A 14729-nucleotide genomic window follows, 5' to 3' on the forward strand; every position below is an offset into this window, starting at 1 on the left:
GCTGGAAGTGGTGGTGACGTGCTGGATGCCAAGGGCTGGGAGGGGTTGAGATTTTCCCTGCTTGCAAGCAGATGAGTTAGCCTGCCCCAGTGCGTGGATGCTGACAGAAGACACACAAGTCCTGAGTTGGGGACCAAGGACTCTATTACTTGTAGCAATAGCAAGATCCAGAGTGTCGGCACAGTCACATCGGTTCTGAGCCCCGAGACCCACAGGGGCCATACAGGTGGGCGACACACAGGAAAGGGATCCTGGGCCTTGAGAGCCCACCACCTTACAGCAGCCTGCTCTTTGAGAGAGAGACAGTATCTCATCCCTCAAGGGTGCTTGCTGCAAACGCAAGCAGGAGAAACAGCCTGGGACCAGTTAAAGAGAGACCAAGGCCTTGGCAAGATGTGCAGGAGTGCCAGCGACCCTTGGAGAAGTGTCTCCCAACATTGGAAAGATGTTTTGTGTCAAATGTTGAAGGCCCATGGATCCAACGTAAGCAATTTGGAATTTATCCTGTTGGCTAAGGGAAACAACTGTAACTGTTTTTGGGGTAACCGAGGACTGTTAAATTGGGGAGCTTAATCTGGAAATGGGGGTAAGGCTGGGGCAGACTAAAGATATCCATGCATTCCTGGACATTCCTTTCCCAGAGAGATAAGATCTTTCTTGACACTGAGCAGCCTCTGTGACTGATTTGGTGGGAGTAACACCTGGGCTTGGACGCTGGCAGCTTCTATCTCTTCAATCTTGGGACTCTTTCTGGGGGCCCTGAGTCATGTAGGAAGACAGGCTACTCTGGGATTGCCATGCCAGAAAGCCTACATCTAGGCCCTCCAGCTTCCAGCCAGCTCTACCACAGTGCCATATCTGTGGCTGAAGTTGTCTTGGACTCTCCACACCAGCCTATCTGCCAGCTATGAACCCCTGGGTGACTTAAGTGGACACCACATGGAGCAGAAGACCCACCAGCTGAAAGCGGTTCAGATGCAACACAATCTTAAGCTGTGATAAAATGATTGTTGTTTGAAAACACAGAGTTTTATAGTAGAGGCATACCTTGTTTGGTTTGTTTCACTATATCATGCTTTGCAGATACTGCGATTTTACAGGTTAAAAGTTTGTGGCAACCCTGCATTGAGCAAGGTTATCAGCGGCATTTTTCCAACAGCATTTGTTCATTTCATGTCTGTGTCACATTTTGGTAATTCTCACAGTATTTCAAACTTCCTCATTGTGTTCTGTGATCAGTGATCTTTGTTACTATAGCAAAAAGTTTATGACTCACTGAAAGCTCAGACGATGGCACTTTTTAGCAACGAAGTATTTTTTTTTAGCAATAAAGTATTTTAAATTAAGGTATGTATTTTTGTAAAGACACAGTGCTATTTCACACTTAATTGGCTATAGTGTAAACATAACTTTTGTATGCACTAGGAAAGAAAAAATTCACGTGACTTGCTTTATGGCGGTATTCTTATTGCAGTGATCTGGAACCGAACCCACAATATCCCTGAGGTATGCCTGTAGCTGTTAAGCTGTAGGTGAGATTGCAGGCTAAGAGTGCAATGAAGAGTCTATACAAATCGGAAAGGAGATAAGCAGGGTTTGCCTTAGAAAGCCAATGGAAGCAGGAGTCCTTAAAAAGGCACAATGGGGGTGCTTGGGTGCATAAAAGTCAAAACCTTCAGCAGAGCCACCTTGGAGCACTGACTGCTCCTGCAGTGAGGGTGCAAAACACACATCCACGGGCCTTTGTTATGCTGGTCCTTGGCCTGGGAAGCTTCTCTCCAGCTTCATCTTTTAAGACTTAGGTTGAGTCAACTCCTTCTGTGCAGTCTTTTCCTGAAAGAGTATTCATTACTTCCTCTTTTCCCAGATTCCCCAGGCGTGCCTCTGGTGTGGGACTTGCTGGCTGCTTGATGTGAGCACCTGCCCCCATGGACTGGCATTCCTTCAGGTCAGAGTCTGTGTCCTTTCATTTCCATGTCCTCAGGCACCAGCTTCCAGTCTCAAGGCCTGGGTATCCGAGGCACATAGTAGATGATCAACAAACGATTTGCAAACAAAATGTTGGTTGAGTTTCTAGAACAGGATGCAGAGTTTGGTGGTTCTCTTGTTTCTTGTTCAAGTTGAAGTTTTTGTTTCTGGATACTTTTTTTCCACCATTTTCTTTTAAATTGGGGTATAGTTGTTTCACAATGTTGTGCTAGTTTCTACTGTACAGCGAAGTGGAGTTCCCTGTGCTATACAGCAGCGGACACTCTTTTCTTGTAAAAAAACAAACAAACAACAAAAAAACTGATGTCTGGATCCCACTCCCAGGCTTCTGGTACAATTGGTCTGGGTTGCAGCTTGGGCACTGAGAATTTTAAAAGCTTCTCAGATGATTCTAATACACAGTCAGGGCTGGGACCATGATTGTGGTCCAATCTCCATTCCTGAGATTTCTCTTCCATATCTTAGTCTCTCCTCTCACCAGGAAGACCATGTGCTCCTCATTAAACCAGCTGGGGGACAGCCAGCCCCAGCGGCAAGGGTCCAGAGTGAAATGCATGCAAGAACTGAAGGATACAGACTGAGTGAATGTGTGTGTGAGCGTGTGTATGTGTGTACACGTACATGCTACCTGAGTACATATAGTGCACCTTCATGGTAATAGCTGTCGTCATGTATCGATATATATTTTGGAGTCTCATTTTTCTCACCTGGAAAATTAGACTTTTGTCTAATTTCTAAAGTCTCATTTAATTCTAAAATGGTCAGATTTCATCAGGCGAATGTCCTGGGAGCGGCCACATCACAGTGAGAGCAGAGCGAGAGCAGCCCACAGTGACAGGAGCCTGCAGGGATGGGGGGAAATCATCTATTTGCCTGCAGCAGAGATGAGGCTGGGGTTACATTTGGGGCCACATCTTGGAGGCCTTGAATGCCAGGCTGAGGTGAGTGTGCTTACTGCAACAGGTGATGGGGGTTAGTGAAAGGCCTTATCAAGGAATTGACATGATTGGAGCTGGGTTTCCGAGATGAGTTTGGTGAGGCTGTGCACATGGCTGGAAGGGAGAGAGATGAGCCGGGAGGAGAGACCCAGTAGGAGAGGCCAGTCCGGTTCTAGCTAGGAGGGGAACGGGGCCTGAGCTGCTGCGGACCAGGGGCAGAGAGAAGGGACAGATGACGGGGAGGCTGAAGGGGTCCATGAGACAAGACTTGGCCATGGATGGCTGGGAGGAAAGAGAGAGCAAGGAGAGTCAGAGTGACTCCAGCTTTGGAACTGGAAAGGTTGCTTGAGGCCTCTGTTCATCTGTGTTACCAACCAAGACCCCTCTTGAAAGCTGCCTGTCCAAATAGGCCTGGCAGCCTTAGTAGGCAGCATGGCAGGGGTTGAGAGCTTGATTTGTAGAGTAATCCAGATCTGAGTTCAACTCCCAGCACTGGCCTTTCTATCTGTGTGCCCTTAGACAACTGACTTAACCTCTCTGAGCCTCAGTTTCCTTATATACAAAAATGTATATTTTAATAAGGTTTTTGAGAGGATTAAATGAGGTTGTAGTTATAAAATGTATATTTATAAAAGGCTTGGCACAAGTATACAGTTGAGAGCTCAGTAAATGTTAGCTGTTAGAATTACTATCTTCTCTGTGGCTCTCTTTCTCTCTCTCTTTCCTCTCTCTCTCTCTCTCTCTCTCTCTCTCTCTCTCTCTCTCTCTCTCTCTCTCTCTCTCTCTCTCTCACACACACACACACACACACACACACACAGAGACACACTAGCATTTCAGGGTCTCTTTTCTTTTGCTGTTCTAAAACCTCCAGTTGGACAGGGCAGTGGCCAGGGCACCCATCCTCCAGCTGTGGGCTGCTGAGGGCTCAGATCTGCCCCCCTTCCCTCCAGAGTTGTCCACAGCCCGGCAGAAGCCACCTCCCCCAGGGGTGTCCAACCTGCCTCCCCCACAAGCCCGTCTAATGCCTGACAGCAACAAGGTACAAAAGTGTGGCCTCTGTCTCATGGTGAAGTCAACTCTGTGCTGCAATTCTTACTCCAAAGCACCCTCTGGGAAGGCTGAAGCCAGATGCCAGCTGAGACTATATCCCCCGCCTTACCCTCCCTCTCTCCCTCTCTCCCCTTGGCTTGAAAGCATCCCCCCAATAAAGCAAGTGAATCCCTGCCTCAGACTCTCGGCAGGTTTGGGGAGCATGGCCCATGGCTGACGGTCCTTTGGTTCTCTATTCAGGCTTCCCCTCAGATACTGTCAAGCCTGGGCTCCATGCTGGGGGGCCAGACAGAGCAATCCTTGCTCCCAGCCCAGGTGCCTGGATCTCTGGCATGGGAAGGGGAACCAGGTTCCTTCTGGAACAGGAGAGACATTTAGATAACACTCAAACCATGAAGCACCCAACCCCTCCTCTGACTTCTCCAGGTCGTATTGGTATGTCACCTATGACCCTCTCTGCCCTGTGGAGTTGCTGCTCTGCCCTACCATTGGGCCGTGAGCATCCATGGGACAGGAATTGCAGTCGAGTGGTTGCTGCACCCCCAGCACTCAACGCGGGCCTGCACACAGGTGTGCAGGAAGCATTTCAGGAACTGCATTTACTTGGACTGAAAAACAGTTACAGCAAGATCACCAAAGAGAGCAGACAGTGATGGCCAAAGTGAAGGGTCCTGCAGGGACCCACTGAGATCTGGGCCTGCCTGGTAAGATGGAAGATTCCAAAGAGAAGCAGCTGTCAGTCACCAGGCAGAGTCACAATGCTGCGAGCACTCCATAGGCTCTCATTTAGTTCTTAAAACCTTCCTTGGTATATCTTACCATCTCCGTTTTACTGATGAGGTCACTGAGGCTCAGAAAAATAAGTAACTTGACCAATATGAAGTGTAAGAATGTGGTGGAGGTGGATTTCGAGCCCTTGTCCGGCTGTACTCTTTCCATGATCACAGCATCTGAAATGATATTTTGAAGAGTTTGGAGTTGCTCTTCTGGGAATCTGCATCCCTACTGACACGAGCTAGAAAGGACTGGCTGGCGACCGTGTTGGAGACGGACTGCTTGGACGGCTGGATGGAGGTGGGAAAGGAGTTTGGATATGAATACACTCTTTTATTGGGAGACAGCAGAGTCAGGAGCATCACAGTGTGGCTCTGAGGAGTCGAGCGACAGAGGCCGGGCTGATGCGGTGGATTGTCCGGCGAAGGGAGACGCCGGGCTAGATGCCTGATTCACTGAGACCTCCTGGCTCTGGGCAGGCGGGAGCCCCCGGCGCTGAGCTGTGTGACTCTCTCTGGGCTCCATTTCTCATCAGTCAAGGGAGTGGGGTGATTGGAAGGTTCCTTCCAGCTCCGGGTCCCTGATTCTCAATCAGTGAAAGGTCTGATGTTTCCCATCCCTCTTTGCTCCTCTCTGTGTAAATCCTGGGCTGCCGACCAGTGATCCAAGTCCCTCAGCCCAGCCAAGGCGACAGAAAGCCTGACTTTCTCAGCCCTGAAAAGAGCTGACAGGCTGTTCTCTGGGCTCCCCTCTGCAGGGAGCATTGACAAGAGCTGGAAGAGGAGACTGGCATGGGAGCCTTCTTGCGTTGTTCCACAAAGGACCTCTTCTCTTTCCCAGGCATGATGACAAATACTGCTGCTGCCTCTGGCTGTAAAGGCTGGGGTGTGTGGACAAGGTTCCCATGCCTGGGCTCTTAGGAAAATTGCAAGCAAAGAAAAAAAAACGTGCATGGGCTTTTGGCTGGGCTTTTTTGACTTGATGCCAGATAACCACTGGGTTCAAAATTACATCACTACTGACTCTCTGAGTAATCAGAGTAATTTCTCTGTTTGAGCATCTTGGAAGAATAGCTACCTTGGCAACAGATTGTTATCAGTTCCTTAATGATTTGTGCTGAGGAACAGTTTCCTTTATGCTGAAAACCGGTGGCCTAAACACTGGATCTGGCCAGCTAACCCATCTATCTCTGAGTGGTTTGCTTAGTACTGAGAAATGGAGCTGGGTCTGACAGCCTACTTTGTCTGTTAAGCAGCAAAGGCCAGGCCAGTGGTGCTGGGATTCCCGGTATCAGCCCCCCTCACCCCCAGCATTGGACTCAGCTGAGCCTCTGGAATACACAGTCCCTACCCACTGAGGGTTGCTCAGCGCTGCAGGAGGGTCTGATATGACACATCCAGCACTGGCCCCACATGCTGGCCCATCCTTCTGAAGCCACTGGGGCTTCTGTTCCTGATAGAACAGTGTTCTGTTCACTCTCCCTTGCTTCTTGCTCAGCTCCCTGGATGCCATGCGTTGGCCTCTGTGCTTCAGATGAATTTAAAAAGCAGGCTGGATTATCCAGGGAGGATCTGAAAGGAACTTCTAGAAGATTCACAAAATAGATGGTAGAGAAAGGCGCAATGTGGTTTTTAATGGTCATGCAGCATTGCAGAAAGTGGGAGGGGAGTTGAAGGTGAGGAAATGATGTTCAGAAAGTTGAACTGACAACACAGCTGCTAAGCGGTGAGGCTGGGATTTGAACCTGAGTCTGTGCCTCACTGACCCCTGTAGGAGGTGGTATGGTGGACTGTCTCGGTGAGAGCTAGTAGAGCCCAGAATGTGCCTTAAAAAAAAAAAAAAAAGAGACTCTGCATAATAACAACTCTCCCCATGCCTTTGATAATGCAAGGGATCACAAATGCTGTGGAGTGAATGAGTAATAACGTTTTGTCATGTATTGTGGGTCTGAGGCCCTCTTACTACATATAAGCTTAGAGAGACAAAGCTGCCCTGATCTCTTCTCCTGACTTTGCTCTCAGGCTTCAGGGAAGGAAAAGCTTTCCAGCTCCGGCAGGCCTTCCTATAGTCTCTGAAATGCTTCCTGCAGGTAGCAGAAAGGCTGCCCAGGCCAGCTTCCCCATCATCTATCTTTGGACAAAAGGAGGTTCCATTCAATCCTCTAAGTCAAGGGAAGGGAAGTCAAAGGGGACTAGAATTATTGGAGGCCAGCTATTTGCAGGGGTGGAGCTATACTTTATACATATAATCTCATTTCTAATTTACTGTAACCCTATAAGTAGATATTATTGTACCCATTTTGCAGATCAGAGCACAGAGGTTCAGAGAGGGCAAAAAATGTGGGCTCATAGAATTAAACTTATTTTTATAGCAGACACCAACATTTATTTTTAGAGAGGAAATGTCTTTATTTGCTTAGATACCTTTATAAACACTTTGGGTGGGAAGTAAGGCCAGAAGGGCAGGAGCCTCAGCTAGGACACAAAGCAGAGGCTCAGCTGCCTTCTGTGGGGTAGGAGGCAGGGGGCAGAGAGGAGAGAAGGACGGAAAGAGGGTCAGCAAGATGCCGACAGAGCCTGGGGCTAAGTGATTCCAAGTGCCCAGGGAAAATCTCCAGCTGCAGGTGCCCGTGTGCTCCCCATACCTGCTTGAAACCTTGATAGAGAATTGTTTTTATGAGTGGGGTTTCTTTGCAGAAACTGCAGAAATGGGTGTTTCCTTGTCTGCTTCCGTGTGGTGAGGAGCAGGTTCAGCCTGTGTGGAATCAGAACCCTAGAGCTAAGGTGGCCCTGAGAATGGGAGATTCAGGCCCCTCCACGTGCAGTACTGGCATCAGCAGGAATCCTGACCTTCTCTAGAGGATGGAAGGGATCCTAGCAGACCTCAGGGCAGCGGTGTGCTGGAGCTGGCTTCCCTGCACAGCCAGTGCCACACATCCCTTCCCAGAACCCCATTCAGTGGCACTGTCTTAGCTTCACATCTGCATGGTAGGAGTATTTATACCATGGAAAATGGCAAATGCTACAAATCAGGGCTTTTTTTTTTTTTTTTGATAGCTGATTGTTGAACATTTACCAGAACACCCCTGCTTCAGGGGGTCAAGAGACCTTTTGACATCTGTTTACCTCCTCTTGCCAGGCTGCTCATCAAATGTTGAAGGAAAGTTAAAAGTTGCAAGTTCTGAAGGTAAGATTTGTGAACTGTTTCCATTTCTGAGTTATGAGAGAGCGATGGCCAGAGTGGGGACATAGAGTGAGAGCTTGTAGGTTTAAAAAAGGAGAAGGGGGGAAATGCTACAAATGATTGCCTTTTGCATGGGAGACTGGAATACTACTCAGCAATAAAAAGGAATAAACGATTTGATACCTGTTATAATTATGCTGAGCGAAAGAAACCAGATGGAATATGATTTTATTTATATGAAGTTCTAGAAAAACAAATCTATAGTGACAGAAAACAGATCAGTGGTTGCCTATGAATGGGGGTGCAGTACGGGTAGGGAAGAGTGGTCAGGAGGGATTACAAAAGGGTATGAAGAAATTTGGAGGAAGTAATAGATATAGTCACTATCTTGCTGTGGTGATGGTTTCATGGATGTATACATGTCAAAATTTACCAAATTGCACACTTTAAATATGTACAGGTTATTGTATGTTAATTACACTTCAGTAAAGCCGATTTATTTTAAAGCATGATTTCATACTGATGCTGCCAATTCTAATCCAACACGACCAACTTCATTATAGCTCTTCCCCTTTCATTATTTGTAATATTTTTCTCTGATAGTGAGAAATATGGCTCTCATTATTCACAACAGAGTTATATATTTGTTCAATCCGAGTATACACATAAAGTAGTTTCAGAATTGCCAACCCATGGCGCTGTGAGACACACTTTTACGAACCAGGCTACAGCATTTATATAAGGTTCTATTTGTCTTCGGTCTTACTACCATATTCATCAGGATACTGTTTTCTGAAGTCGTGTTAAGGTCCTTCCTTCCCCATCACCTTCAGTGTGATTATAATATTCACCTGAAATGTTGTTAGGTTTGTTTGTTGCTATTTGTATTCCTTTTTGGGTTAATCCCATATTCTGGTTGGATTTAAGTGGAGGAGGAGAGGGGTACTTGAAGCATTCCATGATTCTAAGAGTCAAAGTTCTACAAAAAGTATATTGAGAGAAGTGATGCTTCTTCCTCATCCCTTCTCACCCATCCCATTTCCTTCCTCCTTTCACCCCAGTTTCCATCCATGCCCTGTAGGTAACCAATCTCTTTACTTTCTGGTTTATCCTTCCTATATTTCTTTTGCGCCAATGAGCAGATACATGTGTATTTTGCTCTATCCCCTTCTGTCTCATGCTAGACATATTCTATGGCGCTTGGCTTTTTTCCTGAACTGTATGTCTTAGGAATCACTCCAAATCATTTTGTAGAGATTTTTCTGCCTCATTTTTCATAGCTGCATAGCACTCCATTGTGTGGATGTACCACAGTTTATTCAACCACTCTCCTATACATAGGCATTTAGGTTGTTTCCAATGTTTTACAATTACAAATAATACTATTTTGAGTAACCTTGTTCATATGTATTTTCATGATGTTGGAGGTATATCTTCATGGTAGATTCCCAGTAGTGGGTCAAAGGGTAATTACACATGTAGTTCTGTTAGTTATTGCCCAATATTTCTCCATGGGGTCATGTCAATTAGCATTCCCACCATGCATGAGTTCCTGTTTACCCACAGTCTTGCCTAGAGAATGTATTATCATGCCTTTCAATTTCTGTTAGTCTGGTAAGTGAGAAATGGTATCTGTGTTTTAATTTACATTTTTCTAATTTTGAATGAGGTTAGTCGTTTTTTTTCATTTGAGGACCACATTTATATCCTTTTTGTGTGAATTGTCTGTTTATGTCCTTTCCCAGTGTTCTGGTTTTTGGTCCCTCAATTTTTCTGAGTTATTTACGTATTAAGGATATTAATCCCTTGTCTGTGCTACATGTCACTAATATTTTCTCCCAGTTTGTTAGCTGTCTTTCAACTTTGTTTACAAGGTGTTTTGCCATGCAAATTTTTTTGTTTTTATGTCATCAAATCTATCAATCTTTTCTTGCCTCTGGATTTTAAATCATAGATAACTTTTATTCTGTGCCAAGATTATAGAGAAATTCACCCTGTTTTCTTCTAGTAATTGTATGGTTTCATTTTTTATGTTAAGATCTTTCAACCATTTGGAGTTTATTCTTGTGTGTGGTGTAAGATATCCTACTAATATTATTTTTCCTACATGGCTACCCAGTTGTCCTAACATTATTTCTTAAAAAGCTCCATCTTGACTCCAGTGATTTGAGAGATGGCTCAACTCCATTTAGAGGAATAAAATAATAATATTATTAACTATTTAAAGCAAACAAAACTAATATTATTAACTGCTAACGGTTTCCCCAGGATTTACTGTGTTAAGAGAAATACAAGCACTGTCTCAATCTTCACAATCCAATAGACAGTTAATATCAGCAGCCCCATTTTACAGGTTAATAAACTGAGGCTCTATAAGGTAACTGATTTAATAACTGTCACACAGCTGATGAAATAAAAACCCAGATCTGTCTGCCTCTTACCCATTCTCTAGAAAAGCTTAATCTGGAAGTTAGGCCATTTGTGTATCTATTATCAAAGCCCATTATTCATCATCTTGAACTCATAGCTATTAACTCAGGCCACATGCATTTTGGCTGAGGTCGTACTGTTGGTCCTGTTGATTGGCGCATTCTTGAGATGAGTGAGGACAGCTGCCTCATTTAGAACAGCAGACTGTGAACCCCTCAAACCTACTGAGGACTTGCCTCTCAGTATGTTTATTCTAGTGGAGTAGGCTAGACAAAAACAAACCAACAATAAAGTATCACAAGTGACAAGTCCTTTAATGAAAGTAAAATCGGGTGCTTAGTGGCCAGGTGGTCCTTTAGATGGATGATCAGGGAAAAGCTCTCTGGGAAACATACATGTAAGCTGGGGCCTGAGAGACAAGAAAGGTCAGGCCATGGGCATATGTAGAGGAAGAGTGTTCCAGGCAGAAGGACAAGCAAATTCAAAGGCCCTGAGTCAGGACCAAGTTTGATGCACTGGAAGAATAAGATGAAGGCAAGCATGGCTGGAGTAGAGAGAGGAAAAGCCACAATAATAGAACATCAACAGAGGCCATATCATGTAGGGTGTGTGATTAGGATACAAAATTTCCTCGTACAATGGGAAATCTTGGGTGGTTTAAATCCAAGGAGTGGCATCAGTTTTGTTTTTTGTACATATGATTCTGGAAGATCTGTGGAAAATGGACTGTGTGGGGCTAGAAGCTGAGAGGACAGTTAGGGCTTTTGCAGGAATCCAGGCTAGTGATGGTGAGGACCCAGGTTAGGGTGCTACCAGTGGAGATGGAAAAAATATCTCGAGACTGAGTCAGCAGGAATCCTTAAATGATTGGGTGTGAGGGGAGAGGGAAAGTTAGTGGGTGGATGATGGTGGTACTTGCCAAGATGGGATAGGCTGGAGGAGAAGCATTTTTAGGGAGGATGGGAGAATCAGTAGTTCAGTTTTGACTTGTCAAATTTGGCATGCCTACTGGATATCAAAGTGGAAAAGTGGGCAGATAGACATGAATTTGGAATTGGAGAAAGTAGATGAGCTGCAGATGCAAATGTGAGAGTTGCTGCCAAGTCAAGAGTATTTAAAGTTATGAACTGAATGAGATTATCCAAAGAAAGTATGGAGATTATGCCTAGAACTGATCTCTCAAGGGGAGATAAACTTCTAGGAGTTCAAATAAAAATAATGCAGCAAATGGGACAGAGAAAGAGTTCAGTGAAGTAAGATGGAAACCAGAACAGTGGTATGAGGAATGTTTCAAGAAGGAAAGAGTAGTGTGGAATATGGATAAGGGGTTGCATAAGATGAGAACCAAAAAATAACTGATAGATTTGTCAAGCTAGAGGTCATTGATGATCTTGACAAAAGCCGCTTCAGGGGGCTTCCCTGGTGGTGCAGTTGTTGGGAGTCCACCTGCCGATGCAGGGGCCACAGGATTGTGCCCCGGTCCGGGAAGATCCCACATGCCGCGGAGTGGCTGGGCCCGTGAGCCATGGCCGCTGAGCCTGTGTGTCCGGAGCCTGTGCTCCGCAACAGGAGAGGCCACAAGAGTGAGAGGCCCGTGTACCATAAAAAAAAAAAAAAAAGATGCTTCAGGGACATGTGGGGCTGGAAGACCAACTGGAGTGGGTTGAGGAGAGAATGCAAGGGAAGAGGTGGAGACTTAGTCAACTCCTCTTAGAAGTTATGCTGTGAGGGGGAGCTGAGAATTTGTGGGAACAGTTAGAGGGGAATGGGAGGGGCAAGGAAAAGTTTATCTAAACACTAGAAATACTGGTTTGTCGAATGTGCCTGGGAATGGACCAGTAGCAAGGAGGAAGGGAGAGAGGTCCTGAGATAGTGAGAGGTGACGGGCTCCAGAGTTGATGGAGCACAGTTGGCCAGAGGAAGGAAGCCAGAGATGATGGATTTAGATGCAGTTAGGGTACATCTGGGTTTATCTGGAGACAGGAAATGAGGAAGGGAGTCCCTGTCGGATTACTTGTTCTGTGGGGCATGGGCTGAGGTCAGCCGCTGAGATAAGGGGAGAGATGCAGGCAACTTCGTGGAAGCAGGACTTGACGGGGGCCTTGAAGAACTGAGATGGGAGATGGAAGGAAAGGCTGTGCTAGGTGACGGGGCAGGAGCAAAGGCAGAGAGACTGGACTGGACTTAGCTCACCCCAAGACTGAGGAAACCAGCTTGAGTGGAGCAGAGGCCCTGGGGGAGCAGTACGAGGAAATCAATGGGGGCTGCAGGAGGGTCAGTTCCAGGAGGACCCCAAAGCACCAGAGAGGCTGACCCATATGGAGAAAAGTGAGAATCTCGTTGACTTTGGGGCTGGAAATGGCCTGGTGCAAGTGTGTCTGAGCAGGTGGACCCGTGTCAAGGGCTGAGGCAGCGTCTCAGGATGGGCCGGGGGGCGGGTTGCCTCCAGAATGAGAAAGAAGGAAGTATGAGACACTTCAAAGGAAAGTCTACAGGATATGTGAATTAAATACCTCCCTCCCAGCCCTCCATGGCCCCAGTTGCCCAGGACTGAAACCGGAGCGCACCCCAACCCCAGGTCCTGTCTGTCTCCAGGCTCTGCTTCTGCCTCCCTTGGTGTCTCCGGCTGCTCTTCAGCTCCCTGTAGCACCTCTCTTCAGACCCCCATCACCTGCCACCTGTCTGCCCCTATTCAATTTCTCACCCCCACCCCCACCAAGGTGAGCTTCCTAAAACCCAGACCCGATCATGCCGTGCACCTGCGTATAACAATGTATTCGCCCTTCTCGTACCTTCTCCCATCTTATAGGATCTCTTAAGAAACGCTGGCAGCTCTATTTAGCAAAAGACAAGGTCTGTGTTCTGAAATTCCTAAGAAAAACATGAGGATTAGTTTTTCAATGTAAAGTTACACTCTCATTGTGAACGTCATTTCCCATTCATGGGACCAATACGTACATTTATCTCTGAAGCTCTGAGCATGTTCCTAACATGCTCCATGCTCCTAGAGTGTTCCTAACATGCTCAGGTGAAGGAGGGGGGTTCCCTTTTGAAAAGTCACTATACCATGTTCCTAGAGCTTTCGGTTTGGCTACCAATTAGAATTTATGTATTCACTCATTCATTCATTCAACAAATATTCATTCAACAAATATTTGTTCATTCAACAAATATTTGTTCATTCAACAAATATTTATTAAGTATCCACTGTGTGCAGCCCTGGGAGGAGACAGTGGAGGCAAGATGACCTGGTCCCTGCTCTGCCTTCCTGTGGAGGGAGACTAACAGTGAATGAGAAACACATGAGCAAGGTCATTTCTCATGAAAGAAACAGGGAAATATGATCGTTGTTTGGGAGATTGAAGGCAAACGTCTCTGTGCAGAGGGGATATTTGAGTCGACAAGGGAAGGAGCCAACTGTGCCAACCACTGGGGAAAGAGCGTTCCTGGCAGAGGGAACAGCAGCTACAGGAGAAGAACTTGTAGGGAATAGGGCATTCCGGCTACTGGATGGAGAATGTGATGTTAAACATTCAACGGGGGAAGCAGCCACTAAATCTGCAGAGAACAGTGTTGGCAGAAGATGGAGAAGGAAAACTCTACTACTTTCAAGAAAGTAATTTAAATCTGGAGACTATCACCTCTGAAAAAGGAGTTCCTTCTACACTTTCTTTACAAGAAGGCCAGTGCCTTGGACACCGACATCCAATGTCAGTGAAGCTCTGTGGCCAAGGGCGCTTGTTGGACGACCGGGGTGGGACTTCTGACCCTGAAAGTGTCCTGGATGAGCAACCTTAAAGCAAGTCACCTATTCTCTCCAAGCCTCAGTTTCCTCATCTGTACAGTGGGAATAATTACAATCCTACCTCAGGATTATATGAAATAATTCATGTAAATATCATAATCACTTAAACACTAGCTATTATTATAATGATCCCTTTGAGAAAGAAAGCTTCTACAACAACAAACGTGTTGTCCCACATTTTGTTAAAAATGCTTCAGCATTCTGCTCAATTCCTGTGTCAAACCCATTTTCCACTTTATGAGTAATCTCTAAACCCTTGAAATAGTGTGAGTGTTAGAAGTGAACTTTGTTTTTGTTGTGGTAAAAATGTTCCCCTTGCTTTTAATTGGTTTGAAAGGCAAAGGTGACACGGAGAAGGGCACGGGGAGCTAGGAGCAGGCAAAGGAGAGGGAGGAGGTAATCCTGAGCAACTGCTGACTGTCGGTGCCACCGACGGCACTGGGAATCGGAAATGACAGACTACTTCCTGTGCGGCCTCAGTCCCATCACTGACAGGGAGCACTTTAAAACTCTGCATTTAAAAGAGGATAAAAAATGGCAGTCTGGAAGCATTTTTA

At 46.0% G+C, this 14729-nt stretch overlaps 1 long non-coding RNA gene across 1 annotated transcript in view; it reads left to right on the forward strand.

Moving 5' to 3' along the window:
• The first annotated feature begins 1757 nt into the window (after positions 1-1757).
• LOC132431134 (uncharacterized) overlaps positions 1758-14729 on the forward strand; it is an 80346-nt gene continuing 67374 nt past the window's right edge. The window contains exons 1-2 of the long non-coding RNA XR_009520655.1: positions 1758-1948; positions 7811-7940. This is a non-coding gene — a long non-coding RNA (uncharacterized lncRNA). The remainder of the gene's footprint in view (positions 1949-7810; positions 7941-14729) is intronic.

This window comes from Delphinus delphis, chromosome 9, assembly GCF_949987515.2.
Source record: "Delphinus delphis chromosome 9, mDelDel1.2, whole genome shotgun sequence".
In the NCBI taxonomy this organism is placed as follows: Eukaryota; Metazoa; Chordata; class Mammalia; order Artiodactyla; family Delphinidae; genus Delphinus; species Delphinus delphis.